Below are 19,217 nucleotides of genomic sequence, written 5' to 3' on the forward strand. Positions count from 1 at the left end.
ATCATTTTTGCTGATCTCTTCTGGACTGTACTCAGCTGGTCACACCTGTTTTGAACAGCATTTCAACAGAGACCTTGCCATTACAGCATGGTACTTGAAGGGTGGAAGCTTTCTACTTCTTATTTATTTAAAATGCCTGATTAGATAGCAAGGGTGGGACCGGCACCTCTCTTCCTGTAGAACTGCTGCCTCACCAGTCACTCTCTCTCAACTCTCTTTGAAGGTGGCTATGCTCATGTCAGTGTAATACTTTGCACCTGTGCTCATTTTGAATTCTATCCTCATCCTCTAGTGTCTTCAGCGTCTCCCAGGTTGGTGCCATCTATAAATTTAATAAGCAAACTCTCTCTTCTACCATGCAAGTTATTAATAAAAATATCGAGTAATTCCAGACCCAGAACAGTCTCCTGTGGAACATGGCTCGATATATGTTTCTACAATTGGATCAGGCTTTTGACATTTTTTACCATTGATCCAAATTGCTAATTAACAAAAAAAAAATATAGACGCTCCTGTAGTGCAGATTTACTGACAGACAGAAACCAAATGTCAATTTACACCCACTGCAAATCTATGACTATATCTTCAATTAAAGATCACTTCACATATGAAAACTCTAGCAACTTATTCTGAAAATGCATTGGCAAAAGTTCTCAGGATTAGCCTTAACCACAGCTGCAAGGCTGTTCCGTCCCCTGAAAACGAGTGTTGTGGTGTATCTAATATGTTCAAAGTGATCCATCCCCCTGCTCCGTGTCAGGGTCCTACTCCCTTGGCTTTATATACTAGGTACATGCTAGCGCATACTTGGGCTTTCTTCTCCAGTAAACCAAGTGGTTCCCTTGGTGGGGACAGGCTGCCACCAGCTACAGCATATTCTGTGTTGGGATGCAGATCAATCAGCACTACGGAGGCAAGCCAGTCCCCACCACTTGGCCATGGAAAGCTGTCTGGTGCTAACAGCAATGCCAGCAAGGGTGCTTAAGTCCCAGAGTGTCCCCTGCAGAGAGCTGGGACCTCACAACTGCTCTTGTCACTGATGTCACCTTCCCCAAGCTCCTACTAGTGGATCTTGACCATCCTCCTCAGTTCCTTTCCTCCCCCTTCAACTGCTCTGTGGAAAAAAGCAGCATGTGCTGTGGCTGGGTTTTGGCCATGCCTGCAGTGGCAGGGTGTCTATGCATGCTAGCTTGGTAACACCAAGCCAAAAAGAGCAGACTGAGGTCTATTCAGGGTTGGGGGCAGGAGGGAGGAAGGAGGAAAGGAAAGAAAGAAACTGTGCACAAAGGTCTGAAAAGAAAATTTAATATATGTAGATTATTTTGATAAATACCAGATCATTCAAAATATACCTTTTTTTAAAAGAGGGCTTTATTAGCAGATCCTGAGCACAGGTAAAGGGGAGGATGAAAAGAAAGGAGAGGGCATGTCCTTGACATCAAAATGTCTAAAAGTGTTTAATATATGTAAAGACCTTTTCTTATATCAAAATTTTGTATCTCCTAAGGTGATTCAGATGTTGGTTGAAAATACTGTAGCCACCACTCTGAGATGCATGCTCATAAACAGAGCAGATTGCACCTTGGCCTACGCCCAGAGCCAGGCAATGCGATGGTCTCTACTATACTGCATGTTTTGACAAAGAGTTTTGAGACCATCCCCCTAAGATGAAGAATCATGGAAGAGAGACCATGGTCTTACAGAAAACCTACATGTGGCATTACAATCCCTTTCCACTCCGGAGCAGAGCAGAAATACTTGATGGTCATTGGGAATTACCATGGAGAATTACCACCGGCCACTGCAGCCTGAACATTTGCACTGATGGGACAACTCAAGCAGAATTCTTCTCTCTCCCAAGAGCTCTTCACAGGCAATCATGCTGATCCAGAGAATTTACTGTGAAACAGATCCTGTTGTCTACAGTTAAGCCATCCACCTCTGGAATTGATGCTGCAAGGTATATTGATCCAGCAAAGCCTTTAAGCACAGCATTAATCTTCTGGCCTTCATTTATATTCTTGAAGTTCAGTAGGGCTGAACTGTACAAAGGGCTTTGCTGTACTTAAGCTTGCAGCACCTTAAAAGCTCAGACCTTCAATTACCAGCCTTCAAACCACAGTCCCAAAGCCCTCACCACTGACCAGCGGACTGCTGACCTGGAAGGCAGCCCTGATCCTGACACTGTTTCAGTTCTCCTCTGTCACGAAATGGTGTGAACCACAGTGGTCTGGACCCAACGGCTTTGCTTGGGGATCTGGACTCACACCATGTGGGAGGCTCTGGACTAACCAGAAGACAAATCATGCATGATCAGCAACTTTGCTGGTGAGTTACTCTGGGGTCTTTGTCGGGAACAGATGACTATAGGGGAAATGCTGGTTAGGCACAGATTAAACGGAGATATCCTATACCTGGGTGTAGTTCATAGTGAAAACATGAAGGCTATTACTTCTGAGTTATGAATAGGTTTTGAACCTGCTATCTGCTTGGCTTCAACTACTGCACATGCGTTGATCCGAACCTCCATCTGTTGCCTCAGCTCTATCATAAACATCAAGAGCAAGAGTTGGTCACCAACCGCAAACAATGGTAGCTGTTTGGGGCATGATCTATTTATTATTTACACTCTGTTAAAACTCTGATCTGGAAAGGACCATTTATTTGCTTTGGGGGTTTCCATAGTGTTCTTCATTGAGGTATCCAAGGACTCCACAAACATTAATTTCTCTTGTGAAATGAGGGAGTGACATTTCTCCATGTAAGAGTCCAGGCACCAAGGTGCATAGACTAAAGACAAAGGAACCCACTCACTCTGAGTGCCAGATTTTCTTGACTAGATTTCAGGGTTTCAGGTAGTACATAGGATATAATAAATTCAAGGCAGAGCTACAACTGCTTGTAGAAAACTCTGTTCTGCAGTTGAGACTCTAGTGTCTCAGTGTAAACAACTCAGAAAATAACCAATTATTAGGAAACCATCTGTGAATGGCTGAAGTGATCTACCTTGAACCACCAAGGGAGGCACGACAGAGGTGCCCTAGGCAGCATTCACACTCAGCGGGGGCTCAGGATTCAGTCCCCAGGCCCTGTCTTGTTGCCCAGTCACCCCAGACTGACCATATCCAGACCCTGGCTCCCTGCACGTGATCCTGGTGCCAAGATCCAGTCCTCCTTGCACCATTTTCTGCTTTGTCCCTTGCCCAAAGCCAAGGAAAGGGAAGGGAAGGGAAGGGAAGGGAAGGGAAGGGAAGGAAAGGAAAGGAAAGGATAGGAAAGGAAAGGAAAGGAAAGGAAAGGGGGGGAAAGGAGGGGAAAGGAGGGGAAGGAGGGGAAAGGAGGGGAAAGGAGGGGAAAGGAGGGGAAAGGAGGGGAAAGGAGGGGAAAGGAGGGGAAAGGAAAGGAAAGGAAAGGAAAGGAAAGGAAAGGAAAGGAAAGGAAAGGAAAGGAAAGGAAAGGAAAGGAAAGGAAAGGAAAGGAAAGGAAAGGAAAGGAAAGGAAAGGAAAGGAAAGGAAAAAAGGAGCAATAACCCCAGCATTATTAAAAGTGTTGCACTAAATGGGGTCATATGTGCCACATCCTGCTCATTCCTGCTCTCGTGGGTGAGAGCTGCAGGGAACAGGAAAGTCCTGAGGAGGTAGAAAGAGTAGTGGAGAGGCAAACAGAGAAGGTGGATGTCTCTCTCCTTGCACGTATTTACTGACCATTAACATGGACAGAAGCAAGGGGAGGCCAGCACAGCCACAAGGAGAAGGCAGGGGAGCTGCTGCCAGGCTGGGAGAGGGTAACATCCACCTGCCCACAGAGCTCTGGCAGCCACCTTCTCCCCCAGCCATGTGCATTCATGCAAGCTCACCTGGAGAAGGCGATGCCGACTGGGACTGTGGGACCGAAGGGCTTGCTGGTAAGAGAAAGCTTCTCTTCCGATGGCTTGCTGTAGCTCCCACGTCTCCTAATCTGGGGTGCTCACTTGCAGCCAACTGCTGGGAGGGGAGAAGAATTGCTGTGGAAGAGATGTTGGACATGAAGGAATCCTGCATCCTAGAGAAGGCAATGGCTTTTCCTCACCCCAGTTCCTACCTCCAGTTTCAGACTATGCCTATTTTTCCCACGTTTCCCATATCTGGTTTCTGGCCCCTCTTTATTTGATTTGGGAACTTCTGAGACTATGCTGACTGTGTACAGCACAGGTAGCACTTCAGGAAAAGGGGGGCCTGTGTCTCTGCTTTCTGTCCAGCACCGAGACAGGTGAAGGTGTGCATCAGGCCACAGCTGCTGTTGCAGCAATAATCCTTCTTTGCTCAGGGCTGAAGTACCCAGCAGAGATGGAATGACCAGTCCACTTAATGCAATTGCTGCCAAGGCTCATCTGTATAGGTGCAAAATGCATTTTTTTAGTTATATTTAAAGTTCGCACTAATTAGGGATGATAAAGAGATGTGGGGAGGGAATGCACGGGATGGATATTTTGTCAGACTTCACATTGTCCCAACACTACATGTCGCTGAAATGTTGACTTTTTACAACAGTGCAAAATGATTTTTTTTTCCCTAGCCTCCTTATCAGAAATGCCTGAACCTGAAGTTTCACAGATAAGTACACAGCACAAGAAGTTTCACCACAAGCCTTTATGTGGCAAAGCTACAACCAACTGAAAATCACTGGAAAGGAAGACGGGCAACCTGATCAGGACAGCTCTTCTTCCTCCCCTCCGCAGTTTCCTCTGAGTCCTCTACTGCTTCTGTAAGTCTCAGATGATCTTTTTTTTTTTAGCAGAAGCCACTTACCCACATCCCTATCCACTACAAGTTGCACTGGACCAGTGCTGGTTTGTATCACCCTCCTCCTGGCTGCAGCCAACGGGCACAAGCTTCCTAATTCCCTCCTCTCTGGAGTCACTCTGTAGAGCAGAGGTACATCCCACACTGATGGGAACTGCCGGTCTCTGAAGAGACTTAAAAATTCTGTGTGGATATGAATGAAAATCACTTGCCTTGAGAACTTCTCACAGAGAGGGTAGGTGCATGTGAGTAACATCTCATCTTTATACATGCTTGTAAATTTATATGCATGTATTAAAAAAGGGTTAAATGCTCCAGCAAGTATAAGTTTGTTTAGTCCCCACCGAAGCCTGCCACTCTAGCTGTCAGTGAAGCATTAAGAGAGAGCTGGTGATCTGAACAGGGTCTTGCCCACAGCACGTCTCCTACAGCAGCCCTAAAGGAAGCCTGCTTAACTCTCCATTTGCTGCCACATGCAGGTTTTCAGACAGACCCAAGAGTTTCTTCTCATGAAAGACTCATCGTGACTGTGCCAGGTTCTGCCTATTTATCTCACTGTTCTAACCTGAAAGAGTCTGCCTATATGCACTTGCCAGTCATGCTGCTCTTGGCATGTCCTTGAAACCTTGACACTGCTGTCTCATTTCTTCCCGCAGTGTTCATCCCTCGTAACATACTCATGCTAGACATGGGGGAGACCCTCATGTTCAGCACAGGGACAAATGGGATACCAGGGAGAGTGCCTGTAGGTTGGTCTGTGGGTCCCTGCCACCATGCACGAGCAGCCATGCAGATGTAGAGGGAATGGTCTCTGGAACAGCAAGGAGAGAGAAGAAAGCAGACACCTTGTTTTTTTCTTTTTATGGCATCACCTCTGGGTTGAAGCCCTTTCTCAGTGAATGTCTTCATTCCTTTAGGTTTGTGTGGGCTGTAGCCAAAGGGCAGGTCTGGGTGTCCCCGGCTGCCACTGTGTGAGCCTGCCTGAGCAAACACACCTGGCTCTTTGGCAACAGTCTTGGGTTCTTGCTTAGTTTCTTATTTCAGGGAAAAAAGGTGAGTGGCTTGGTGAAAAATCTCTCTTTCTCAGCTGTTTGCTATGCTGTGGTCCCTTCTTTTTTCACACTCAGATAAAACTCCCATGTAGCAGGTCCCTTTGGAGTGGGTCTTTGTGTCCCAGTCTTGCCACATTTGGTCCCTTCAAAAAACATTTTCTTGCGTCACTCTGCTGAGTCCATCTTGTCCTCAGTATTAAATTAATTACATAAAAATACTAAATCAAATGAATAATTGGTTACTCATGCTACACTAGTTCTTGAGTTTCCAATTTATCTCTTAGTGTCCAATTTTCTAAGTCATTTTAAAAAGGAGCTAAACCCCTCAAGCAATGCGCACTGTGGCATCGGTAGAGTTGAAATTTGCAAATTCATGGCACAGACCTCCACCATCTGAGTGGAGATCGCTACTGTAGGAGAAGTAAGTTGCCATTTTTAGTATGTACATTTTTCTGTCCATCTCCCTCAAGCTATAGCCTTATCATCCTTCCAGAAAACTTTCCAGAAAAACTTTTGTGTTGAGTCAAGCATTGCAACCACAAATGGAAAATTTCAGCACAATTGGTTATAGACTGGAAAATCTACAAGCAACTGAAATCAGTCTTACAGAAGCAAACAGTAGGAAATCTCAACAGGCATTGCTAGCAAGCCTGTACACGGCAACAACACATATAACTCTTCCTAGAATAAAATGTTAGCATCATGCTGGGTCCAAATATCTTGCAGTTCCTCTTAAAAATTGAAAGTTATTTCAGGTGGAACACCAGAAGAGAATTTTGTAAAAAAAAAAAGTAATGTGTTCAATGAGGCTTCTAACAGGCTTTAGTGTACACACAAACACTCAGGCTGTGCATGCAACAAGGAGAGAAAACATGAGAAAATTAGGAAAGAGAAATACATTCTATAAATTAACAAGTAAAGCCCCTTACTCTTAATGCGCCTTTGAGCAGCACCATTCTTCTGCCTCATGGCAGAGTTAGAGTGAGGTTAGGTTTAAGGTCAGGGTCCCAAGGTCCTCAGGGCTGGAAGTCTCTCAGCATCTTGCTTGGTGAAAGAGTTTAAAAGAGATAAAACACTATGGTCTAGATAACAGATGCCTGGAGAGAAGATGGAATAACTGTCTGCAAAGATCTGAACTTGTTAATAGTAGTGAATAATTAGAAGCAATATTAGAAAGGAAAGTTTGAAACTAAGAAAAGATTTGCCTGGAACAAGCCTTAAGTGTCAGGTGAGATGAGAAAATTTAGCCATTGCATGTCCTCTGCCAAAGGTAGGAGATGTCCTTCTGTGCTGGAAAAATGTAGATACAATTTTAACAGGAAAAAAGTGCTATCACAAAGACTGCTTATTTCCTCAAAGCGAGAAAAATGCAGCTATACACCTCTTGCTGTGAAACTGTGCTTGCCTTGCAGCCGGGACCTGCCTGTGTGCACCGCTCCGGGGTTCACAACCACAGAGGCATTCCTTGGCAGAAGGTTTTGTTCACCAAGTACTTAATTCTCCATTCATTTGAGGTCACCCTGGCTTTCACCCCAGCTTTCACCCCTCTATTCAGAACTGCAGGAAGCCCACCCCCAGGGCTCTCCATGGGGACTGTGGGGCAGTGGGGTGAGCAGAGGAGGCTGCTAATGGAAAACTCTGATATACGAACTGCCCACCCTTCCACAGCCTTGTCTCAGTGACAGCGAGAACAGGTCACTGAAGACCTGCTCAGGCCATGTGTCAAGGAGCAATGACTGTGCTATCACCAGGACAGAGCTCAAACCCAGATACTCACCAGGTCCCTCACCCAGAGGCTTGGTGTCCTTTTCTCCTCCTGCTTCCAGGGAACAGGTGCACAAAAACACATTTTTATCCTCCCTGTCCCCAATGAGGAGGTTCTTGGGGCAACTGGGGGAATCCCCACTATCGCTTTAGTGGATACATCATTGGATTTGCACTGAAGGTAAAAGTCTTCTCCACTCCCAGTAGTGTCCTATGCCAGCTACCCACATGACATTAACTCCCTCTGGAAACCCTCCTTGATCCCAGAACATGATTTTCCACAGGTACCACCATCTGCAGTGACAGCAGCGGTTCACAAATTCCCAGGTTGCATGCCAAAAACTATCTCATATCTGGATTTCCTCCTGCATGTCCAGTTTTTCAGTAATTTTATGCAGCTGGAATATAGATTTTCTCCATTTCTTGGAAATTTATGGATATTTCCCCTGAAAATCTTTCACAAAAATAGGGCAAGCCTACCCATGAAGGCATGAACCCTCTTAACTTCCCATACAAATGCCCTAGCTGTCGGCCTCTCAAATGCTCCGTTCCCCTCATCTTTGCCTACTCCTCAAAGTAGGATTCAACCTGGTCTTTGAAGTATTTTGAACACTACAAATGTTATCTACGCACTTCACTTCAGTAACACTTGCTTTGGGGAATTTCCTCAGTGCTTGGATCCTTTTGTCCCTTCCTCACCCATGACCAGGTATAGAAGGGCGAAGCCCCTGAGTTTCTTGAAATACAGGTCTAAACAGCTTGGCCATAATAGCTTCACCAGTGAGGCTGAGGTCTTCTTCATTTTAACCATATGCCTACACGAGTTATACAAGCCAAAAAAAAAAAAAAAAAAAAAGAGGCAGTTTATTTTTCTCTCCAAACTGGGACAAGCCACAGTGGAAAAATACTCTATTAACAGTGTGTGTCTCTTCTATGGCCACATCTGCACAATTTTATCATGTAATTAGACCTTGGCTCCTGCCAATGAGGCATCTATTAGTGAAAAGCTCCTCAGACAAAGGGAAGCCTTAGTGCATAAATTAATGTAAATCAAGCCTGGGCTCTCCCCTCCCATGCTGCTTGGAGCTGTTATGATCTCTGTGTTGCTGCAAGAAATGAATGTACTGCTGGAGCCTGGGGACAACAAGCTGATGAGAGGGGAGAGAAGGGCAAGGCAGCCCCCTCATTTTTTTCCAGACAAGGTCCAGGACCTCAGCTTTACAGCCTGGATGAGAAGGAAATATGCAGGAAACAGTCGGCTTTGTGGACTGGTATTGAAACCATGCGGTGTGTCAACTTCAGCTTTAATGGAATATTTTTAAGAGGCTTATTTAAATCAAAAGATGCACAGAATTTTATTAAACCCCTGAATAAAACTGAAATGATTTTTTCTTGTCTTCCAGTCTTTTCTCCTGTCACTAGATCTTTGCTTCCTCCCAGGTGGAGTCTTCCAAAAGTAGAGGTGATGACACAGCTCTGAAGAGCACCTGTCTTTACCGCACAGGTATCAAAGTCATTGAGTCATTGCTATGAGTTGCAATTTGTTTTCTTCTCTCCTGCCATGCAGCAGCTCAAACACAGTCACGGGCACTTACAGGTGCACGGTGCCCCTTCTCTGTGAAGGCGGACAACCCTCGCCTCTCCAGGGGAGGAACAGATGTTGAGTTCGTCATGGAAGCAGTGGGAAGAAAAGCAAAAGGAAAGTTTGCACCAGCAAAGAAGCAGGCTGGGTTACCAGGAGAACAAGGAAAGCACTTGGGGAAGATGCTATAAGAGTGCAAGAGAGAGAAAAATTGGAAACTGTACCTAGTGTAGTTCAGTGCTCCTGGGGTAAGTGGTGTTTGCAAGACAGTGCTGTTTCCTTTCTTGTTTTCACCTCCAGCCTGAGAGACTTTGCCCACACCACCAAGATTTATCCACAAAGAGGTTATTGTCTCAACATGGCAGAACACAGCTGCCAGTGCAAAGCTGTCAATGCACCTGGTGTTGGATGGACCTTGGGGAAAAGGATGGCTGAAGAGGCTCTGCAGAGCACCTCCCCCAGGAGGTGAGTAACGGCTGGCTGAGACCATTCAGGACGGCCACGGTGTAGGTCCCTGTGGGACAGCTGAGGAGGAAGGCATGGGGACAGGCAGGTTCAGGAGGAACATCTGAGCCTTCAAGGTCATCCAGAGTATACCCTGTGCAGGGTAGATGGAAACTACACGTGAAAAGAAAAGAAAAGAAAAGAAAAGAAAAGAAAAGAAGAAAAGAAAGAAAAGAAAGAAAAGAAAGAAAAGAAAGAAAAGAAAGAAAAGAAAGAAAAGAAAGAAAAGAAAGAAAAGAAAAAGAAAAGAAAAGAAAAGAAAAGAAAAGAAAAGAAAAGAAAAGAAAAGAAAAGAAAAGAAAAGAAAAGAAAAGAAAAGAAAAGAAAAGAAAAGAAAAGAAAAGAAAAGAAAAGAAAAGAAAAGAAAAGAACAAGCATGACCACAGACACCACTTCAAATGCTGTGGTGCTTGGTCTGACACATTAAAGTACTTGTCTCTGGAAATCTTCCCCCAGGTGTTGGAGGCATCTTTCCTAGGCAGGTTGTGATAATAAACCTGGAGTTTAATAATCATCATCATCATCATCAGTTTTTATCCTTTTTCAAGAAATGAACATGAATTGATAAAACAAATCAGAGTTGCCTCAAATCTCCTTAGCAGCATAGCAAAGTTCAACTCTGAGACCGCAAAGAGGAGGATATAGTGTGTGCTCATGTTTACCATGGGAAAAGAAGACTAGGAGAAAGAGGCAGAGCTGGGAGAGAGAAATGGATGAAGGTTTATTTTTCTTGCTGGTGCCAGGGCACATGGACATTTGGAAGCATCAACTAGAGCCACACTTCTCTTCCCTGTAGTAATTGTCACTTCCCTACACTTTGCTGCTGGGGAAGAGGTAACGGGATGGGACAGGCATGGGGCAGAGCAGTTCTCCAGTTCCTACCAGAGGAGATGGGAAACATGGAGGCAGTGACTGTGAAAGGACTTTCCCCTAGTAGCAACCATCCAGCCATCCCACTCTTCCATCTGCAACAACCATGGCGCTCCCACCCTGGCTTTCCAGGACCAGGCTGGCGCGCTGGGGCCACAACCATTTTTCCCATCATGGCTCTTAATAATGCCTTATTTTACTTTTGCCTGACACATCCTGCAACCAATTCCTGTGCAGGTAGCTATGGGTGGCCAACTATCCTACAGTGTTTGGCGTACTGGCAGACCCCTTGTTCGTCCCTACAAGGTCTGAAAAAACTTTTTCCCATTAGCTCTCTGGGTTTAGAGCAGCTTCACAAAATGTTCAAGTAAGCCCTTGCAGTCGGTGGCAGCAGAAGGATTTTCCAGGAGGCTCGTTATTATTTGGCACTTATCTCACACGGTCCTAACCAGAATATAAGCCACCTCTGCATAGGAGAGCAGTGGTGATGAGTCAGCCAGCCGCTGCTGCAACACTGGCTGCTTCTGATGCATTGGAGATTTGCTGCCCCTGCTCCCACATCAGGTTGTCACTGCTGCTGCACCATCAGGGACTCAGAGAGGGGAGGCTTTCCAGTCCCACAGAAGCGTTGCACAAAAGTGAATATTTTCCAGGACACACAAGCGGTGCGAGTCCTGCTCGTTCACTTAAATAATTACTCCAAGTCTAGCAATGGCAGGGAAACTCAGCCCAAGTAAAGCACTATTTCTACTCTCTTTCCTTTCCCCTGTTTAACCCCAAATTGTCCTTTCACCTCCCATCCCCACCTTAGGAAAGAGCTGATACCAGTCTGAGAGAGTGCTTCCTAATCCCAAGCCAGGCCAGACCTGTGCCAGAGCTCAGGTGGGTGCGCTTGGACTCACCCAGCTCTGCGGACAATGCTGTAGCTAGAGGGAAGTGCCGAGTATCCCTAGAAAATTGGCTCTATGGTATTTTTTGCATGTCAGTGCTAGGCAGGATTTATTTCCTTGTTTTTCTTTACTGCTGCTTAGGGGATATTTACCCTTTGCTAAGCTCACATTACTGGTCAGGAAAAGGATTCCCCAGGCAGCAGGAATTTGATGTCCAACAGTTTCTTATTTGCAACTCTAGTCCAGCTTGTATTAATAAAGGTTCAAGATTATTTAGCACTTCTATTCTGCTGGCCAGTTGTAGAGGAGCTGGGAAATTCAGTACAGGCTTACGATCACAGTAAAATATAATCCATGCAATAATATGTGATCTAATAAACATTTTAATATACTTAATCTAATAAATGCAGCACATGCTGTAATGTATATATGACCCTGGTTACTTACATTTTCCATCAACAGTTTGTGTAAACAGTTAGATCCCAGCTGTCCAACTGCCTTTGCTCATATTCTCAGTTCTTTCCCAATTTTACCCTGCAAATACAAAGAAAATAAACACATTGTAATGATGCTTTTGGCAGCAACCTTCACCCATTTGCTGGTGTGAAGCTCCTGTAAACTACTGTCACTTTCCATTTCACACTCCCTTCTTTGCAGCACCAATGGAGGCTTTGCTCCCTGGGAGCACAGCAGTGCCAGGGCCAAGGCAAGCAGCCAGGCTAGGCCCCAGGGAAAGCTGTCCCCAACGAGCTTACAGACAAATATGACATGATCGTGCGTGGCTGAGGGGGAGAAGTGGCATCTCCCTCCCACCTCAGTCCATTTGCTTACACCACCAGCAACTGATGCTTCAGCAAAGACCCTCTTGCTGCAAAGTCCCTGTGGTGAGCGCTGACAGCAGATAAGGTCTGCGAGCAGAGCTGTGTCCTTGATAGCTGCACCGCTTCCCACAAGGCCTTTCTCCTGTGCTGTTCCCACCACGGTCCCCATCGGCCCCAGGTGCAGCTACGTGCCCAGTGAGTCTCCAGAGGAGAAAGCAGCTCTTGGGGACTCTGCCTCTGCTCACCAGCTGAAGGTCAGGGTGGGGTCCTTGTTTGGAACCACTTGACTTGCACAAAGAATCATTTAGTTAGAGCAAACAGGGCTGGCAGGATGTTCAGGAGGTCTTCTAGTGCATTCCTGCTCCAAAACAACCATTGCACGCTAATCATCCCTGATGTACATCTGCTCAAACTTTGCCAAAAATCCTCCAGTGATGGAGATCTCACAACCTCCCTAGGCATAAGTATTGTTATCAAGTGCACCCCAGTGTCCAATCTCAGCCTGCTGCAATGCTCATCCATTACTCTTTGTCTCAGCCAGACAGAGACCAGGTCGTTCCCATTCTCTTTGCAGCAGTATTTTGCACTGTCACAGGCTCTTATCCTGTCCCCCCACAACAGCCATGAGCTGTTTGTAATGCAGGGTGTGGGGACTTGCCGATCCTCTCATTCCCTACAGACCCCAGGTGACAGCACTCCTACTGTAACATGTTTTCTCGGGCCCTGAAGCAATGCCTACCTTCCCAACATACTCTTTACATCTCCCTCTTGAACAGGGGTTCCCGTACAGCCACCAGACACCCCCCTGACTCTCCTCGCAGCCCACCTTGGCCCCTTACAGCTGCCGCCCAGCCTGGCTCTACATGGCACAGAGGCAGCACGATGCGGAAGGAGACAGGAAAACCTGGAGTAGATTTTCTCCCGTGCTCCCTGCGCTGCCCTCTCCACATCCTCCCACAGCAGCACTAGCTGCAGAGCCCTAGTTGAACTGCTCTTCCCATGACTCCCTTTCCCCAGTCCTCCCGTCTCTCGATTATACGGTCCCGGCTCTCACGCTCATTCCTCACAGGTCATGTTTTCCAGACCACTGAACGGTTTTGTTGCTTTCCATTGGACTCTGTCCAACTGGGCCACATCCTTCTGGAAGTTCAGTGCCCTCAGCTGAGCAGAGCATCCCTGCCGGGGGCTCACACATGCTGAGAAGAAAAATCACTCCATTTGTCTTGCAGGCTGTAATTTGGTTCATATATCTCGGCATGGAGACGACCTGACGCCGCTGACTCATGTTTTGCCTTTGATCCGTTATGACCCCAGACCCTTCTCTGCAGAGTGATGTTAATGCAGGCATTTTTCCACATGCAGCTACTTATTTCTGCGTAAGGTGGGAGCTCGCACTTCTCCCTGCAGAACTGCATCCTATTTTTCTCAAACTATTTCTCCAATTTGACAAGACCATTTGTCAAGCTCAAGCTCTGTCCTCCAAAGTACTTGCAGCCTATTCCAGCTTGCTATGGTCTGCAAAGTTAATAAGCTTATTATTTATTTTATAGGCAACCATTAATAATGACCTGGCCTGACATTTCCCTGCTACTGACTCTCTCTCCAGAAGCCATGTTGTTCATTCTTCATGAAGCTTTTCTGTGGAAATCGGATTTGGTCAGGGCAAGAGGATTCGTGATGAGAACAGAATACAAAGGGCCTGATGAGAAACAAGACAAAGAAAGAGATATGAGCAAACAAAGCTAAACTCAGGTTATTACCTGTTTCCCATCTGAGGACAAAAAAAATAACACTTAATGCATGTCGTCTGCTTCATCTTAGAGGTCCTAGCCAGTAGCAAGTCAGAGATGCACATCCTTATGCCACAGGCATGTCACACAGCCACCGAGTCAAGATCACCTCCCATATGCCAGCATGTACCAGAAAAACAGGAGGTGAAAGATGGAAGAGGTCGGTGCATGCAGTGGCTGGGGCACAGATTATCAGGGAGCCTGGGGGAGCCCACAAAAGGGGATACTGCTGACGTCAGGGGGTCAACAGAAATAGCCATCAGTCCTGCAAATGGGACTGCAAAAAGATAAAAGCTCTCTGGCTGCACCTTTGCTTGGCCAACTGAGGACCTATTTTACCCGCAGTCTAACATCCATTTTTCCTATCAATGAACTTCAAGGAGCGGCCCAGCTGTCCCAGCTCATTCTCAGCAAACATGGCTGATTTTTCCTGTCTTGCTGTTGTACTGAGCAGTGGCTCTCCTCACCCTGACAGCTGCTCTCAGAGGACACAGGAGCAGATACCAGCAGTGGTTATAAAGGTTGGATCACCCTATGTTGCTGGAGTACAAATTCCCCCATTTCCAAAGCTGGGAGCTACCCAGCGACTGCTCTTTTGGTAGGCTCAAGATGAATGGTCATCATGCAACCCTGCTGCAGCTGCCCCCTCCCTGCCTGCTCTTTTCCTGCCGTGCTCAGCACAAAGGAGCTCAACAGCACAGCTCTGTCCCTGCTGCGCCCGTGGAGGCTCCTGGGGATTATGCATTTTTCTTCCTGTGGCTATCTATACCAAGGGATTCGCACTGACAGTAAAAAACCCCTCCTTTTCCATAATCTCCCTTCTGTCCTTGTCCTTGCAATATCCAGTCACACAAGGAGAATCCCTTTGTGCTTGAGGTATTGTCATTGTTTGTTTTTTTCTTCCCCTTGGTTTGCAATCAGCAAACAGGCCTTTGGTGTATGTTAGCTTAAAGAATACCTGAAACTCAGATTTGAGACTGGAGGGATGTTATTAAAGAAGAATTTAGAGACTTTGCAGACAACACTTATGGAGGTTTAACTCTTCAAATGTCCAAAGTTCCCAGACAACACAGAAAATATCAGAAGGAAGTGCAAAGGAGGAGCTCAAAAGGATAAATCTGTGTGGCTTAGGAAAGAGAAGGGATGAGATAGCGTCTGGTAATTGATGAAAGTAGAGAAGTGACTGTGTAAACTGGAAGGAAGACCATAAATCAGGAAGGAAATGTGTTCAGAATTAACTCAGAGGACAAGTCTAGAGAAGAGTTTTGCCGTCACAGTTATGTCAGTAACACTGCGATATATCTAGTTTTTTACCAGTTCAGTCCCAGACAAGATCTCAGCAGACACAGCTTTTTCACAGAACCTGAACGCCCTGCTCAAAGGAGGACCAACTTCAAAGAAAGATCAAGTTTCTCAGGGTCATATCCAGTCAAGTTTTGAAGGTTTTTTCCCAGGAAAAATTCTTTTGTCAAATTTGTTTACTTTCACTCTTCAAAGTGAACAAGAGCTGGCAGCAATACATCATGCCAGGATAGCTATGGCTTTGCTTGGTATGAAATACCAGCAAAACTCTGCTAGTGATAAAGTCCCCAGGGCTCACCACCTGCAAGGAATTTCTTAGCAGATTTCATACATGAAGAGAAGTTCTTAATTCTCAGTTAATTTCAGTTCACTTTGGTGCTCTCCCCTCTCTTCCGATCTTCAGAAAACCCTCCCCACAAGCTCTCCGTGGGGGCTGTGGGGCAGCATGAACCCCTCACTCCCCACCACAGCTGCAGCCAGGATTTCTGCTCATTGATCAGGTGGGAACAAGTTGGGCAACAGGCAGCAAGTCCCTGGGAAAGGCTGCTGACCAGCCTTCCAGCTTCCTCGGGCAATAGCTGTAATTTGTGTTATGATGTTCCTCAGCGGCTTTTTATTTCTTAAAAAAAATCTGAGTAATCTAATAAAGAGTAGTAGAGACTGTTGTTGGCATGGGGCATATTCACAGCTGCAGGATGCCCGTTTCTGTTAGCCATCTCAGGGCTGAGGTGATGCTGTAGGTCTCTGTCACCAAGTCCTCAGGAGTGCTTGGAGCAGCTCCTGGCTCTCTTTTCCCCTTGCTCACAGACAAACCACGGGCACGGACCCTGCAGGGGCTCCTTCTCCATTCTTCCTGCCAAAAGGCAGTCTGCGAAGGAAACCCCAGACTGACTGACAGCAGGAGTGGTCTAAAGGTTATGGTGCTGGAAGTACAGGACCAGGGCACACAACTTATTAACAAGGACTTGAGGGAGTGTAAAAGGAAATAGGCACTGTTAAACTGTAAGGTAAGGGAGGCTGTGGGAAACAGTGAAAGCTAAAGTTGTGGCCAAATGGAAAAAATAGAAGTAACATATCCGGTGGCAGATTGCATGTCAAAACACAGACAAAAAGCACTTTGAGGAACGAATGGCAAAGGGAATTAACACTAATAATGTTTCTTCACATCAAAGATTCAGGAGCCTGTCAGAAAATCTGTAGGACCAGCTGACAGTATAAAAGATCACAGCAGATATGGCCATTTTTAAATTATTTATTTGCATCAGTGCTCATAGTAGAAGAAACTTTGTGTTCAGATGGTTCCAGCCACTCTTAGGGGTTAGGGATCTTAGGAAAGATTAGGTAGAAATTAAAATTACTTTAGAAGAGATGAAAAAAATTCACAGAGTGAATAGCAATGAATAACTAGAACTGTTAATAAGTACTTAAGAGGTCTAAGATGTCTCTAAACTGGAAGAGCTAAGGTCGTAGCAGTGATGGATAACGTGTCATTTAAAATTACTGGAAGGCTAAACAGGGGCAAACATGAGGTCAATTTTAAAAAATTGTTCCAAGGGTCATCTGAGTAACTACAGACCTCTTATTCCAGCTTATATACTACAGTGGGGTCTGCCAATGTGTACTGGATTTACATGGCAAGGTCTTTGTAGTGGGGGGGGACTGCAGGGGTGGCTTCTGTGAGAAGACACCAGGAGCTGCCCCCATGTCAGACAGAGCCAGTGCCAGCCAGCTCCAAGACGGACTCACCACTGGCCAAAGCTGAGCCCATCAGTGGCGCTGGTGGCACCTCTGTGATAACATATTTAAGAAAGGGTAAAAAATGCTGCACAACAGCAGCTGGGAGAGAGGAGTGAGAAAAATGTGAGAGAAACAGCCCTGCAGACACCAAGGTCAGTGAAGAAGGAGGGGGAGGAGGTGCTCCAGGCACTGGAGCAGAGATTGCCCTGCAGCCTGTGATGAAGACCATGGTGAAGCAGGTTGTCCCCCTGCAGCCCATGGAGGTCCACGGTGGAGCAGATATCCACCTGCAGCCCATGGAGGACCCCATGCCGGAGCAGGTGGATGTGCCCTGAAGGAAGCTGCAGCCTGTGGAGACCCCGCGCTGGAGCAGGCTCCTGGCAGGAACTGCAGCCCATGGAGAGGAGTCCACACTGGAGCAGGTTTGGTGAGAGGACCTTTGGTGACAGGACCTATGATCCCGTGGGGGACCCATGCTGGAGGAGTCCATTCCTGAAGGACTGCACCCCACGGAAAGGACCCACGCAGGAGCAGTTTGTGAAGAACTGCAGCCTGTAGGAAGGACTCATGTTGGAGAAGTTCATGGAGGACTGTCTACCACGGGTGGGACCCCACGCTGGAGCAGAGGAAGAGCATGAGGAGGAAGGAGCAGCAGAGACAGTGTTATGAACTGACCGCAACTCCCATTCCTCATCCCCCTGTGCCACTTGGTGGGAGGAGGTAAAGAGTCAGGAGTTAAGTCAAGCCCAGGAAAAAGCTCACCAGTGGCCTCACCAGTCAATAGAACAGAGAAAGAAGCAGCAGAAATGAGAAAGAAAAGAAAAGAAAAGAAAAGAAAAGAAAAGAAAAGAAAAGAAAAGAAAAGAAAAGAAAAGAAAAGAAAAGAAAAGAAAAGAAAAGAAAAGAAAAGAAAAGAAAAGAGAAAGAGAAAGAAAGAAAGAAAGAAAGAAAGAGAAAGAAAGAAAGAAAGAAAGAAAGAGAAAGAAAGAAAGAAAGAAAGAAAGAGAAAGAAAGAGAGAGAGAAAGAGGAAGGAAGGAAGGAAGGAAGGAAGGAAGGAAGGAAGGAAGGAAGGAAGGAAGGAAGGAAGGAAGGAAGGAAGGAAGGAAGGAAGGAAGGGGAAAGATGTCTTCGCCTCTACCTTTGCCTCAGAGAGCTAATTCTCAGTACTAGCTGCTCTGCACTGAGAGTGGTGAGGTCATGGACTCTGCCTCAGTCTAATGACTTTGTGTTATTAGGGATGTTTCTAGGATGGAGAACATAACTTTTCTCATGTAGGGAGTCACAGGAATCACCTCACCACTGTTATGTTGTAGGCAAGTAGTGCTGTCCCTCACCGAGCTGGCAATGTGCCTGTGTATATGGTCTAGGTGCACCAATGGTGTCAGCCAGTGCCTGTCCCCTGGCCCTCAAAGAGCACCATTAGTAGCATAGAAAGTTTTGAGCCTCTGCATCTGTTTTTAAACTGACATGACAGCAGCAGGAGTGCTACATGCTTCAAAGGCTGACTGGCCCCTTGACAGCACCAAAGAATGCTTGAAACTAGGTTTTTTGTCCAAAACCTCTCTTTAGTTTCCAGATATGGGAACAATGGAACAGATCACCTTGGGCGCCATCATGTGGCAGGTACAGGACAACCAGGCGGTCAGGCCCAGTCAGCATGGGTTTATGGAAGGCAGGTCCTGCTTGACTAACCTGATCTCTTTCTATGACAAGGTGACCCGTTTAGTGGATGAGGGAAAGGCTGTGGATGTGGTCTACCTAGACTTTAGTAAAGCCTTTGATACCGTTTCCCACAGCATTCTCCTGGAGAAACTGGCTGCTCATGGCTCAGACAGGCGTAATTTTTGATGGGTAAAAAACTGTCTGGATGGCCTAGCCCAAAGAGTGGTGGTGAATGGAGTTAAATCCAGTTGGCGGCCGGTCACAAGTGGTGTTCCCCAGGGCTCAGTATTGGGGCCAGTTCTGTTCAATATCTTTATCAATGACCTGGACGATACGATCAAGTGCACCCTCCTTAAGTTTGAAGATGACACCAAGTTGGGCAGGAGTGTTGATCTGCTCGAGGGTAGGAAAGCTCTACGGAGGGATCTGGGCAGGCTGGATCGATGGGCCAAGGCCAATT

The sequence above is a fragment of the Aptenodytes forsteri genome, unplaced genomic scaffold (assembly GCF_000699145.1).
Source record: "Aptenodytes forsteri isolate BGI_AS27 unplaced genomic scaffold, ASM69914v1 Scaffold354, whole genome shotgun sequence".
In the NCBI taxonomy this organism is placed as follows: Eukaryota; Metazoa; Chordata; class Aves; order Sphenisciformes; family Spheniscidae; genus Aptenodytes; species Aptenodytes forsteri.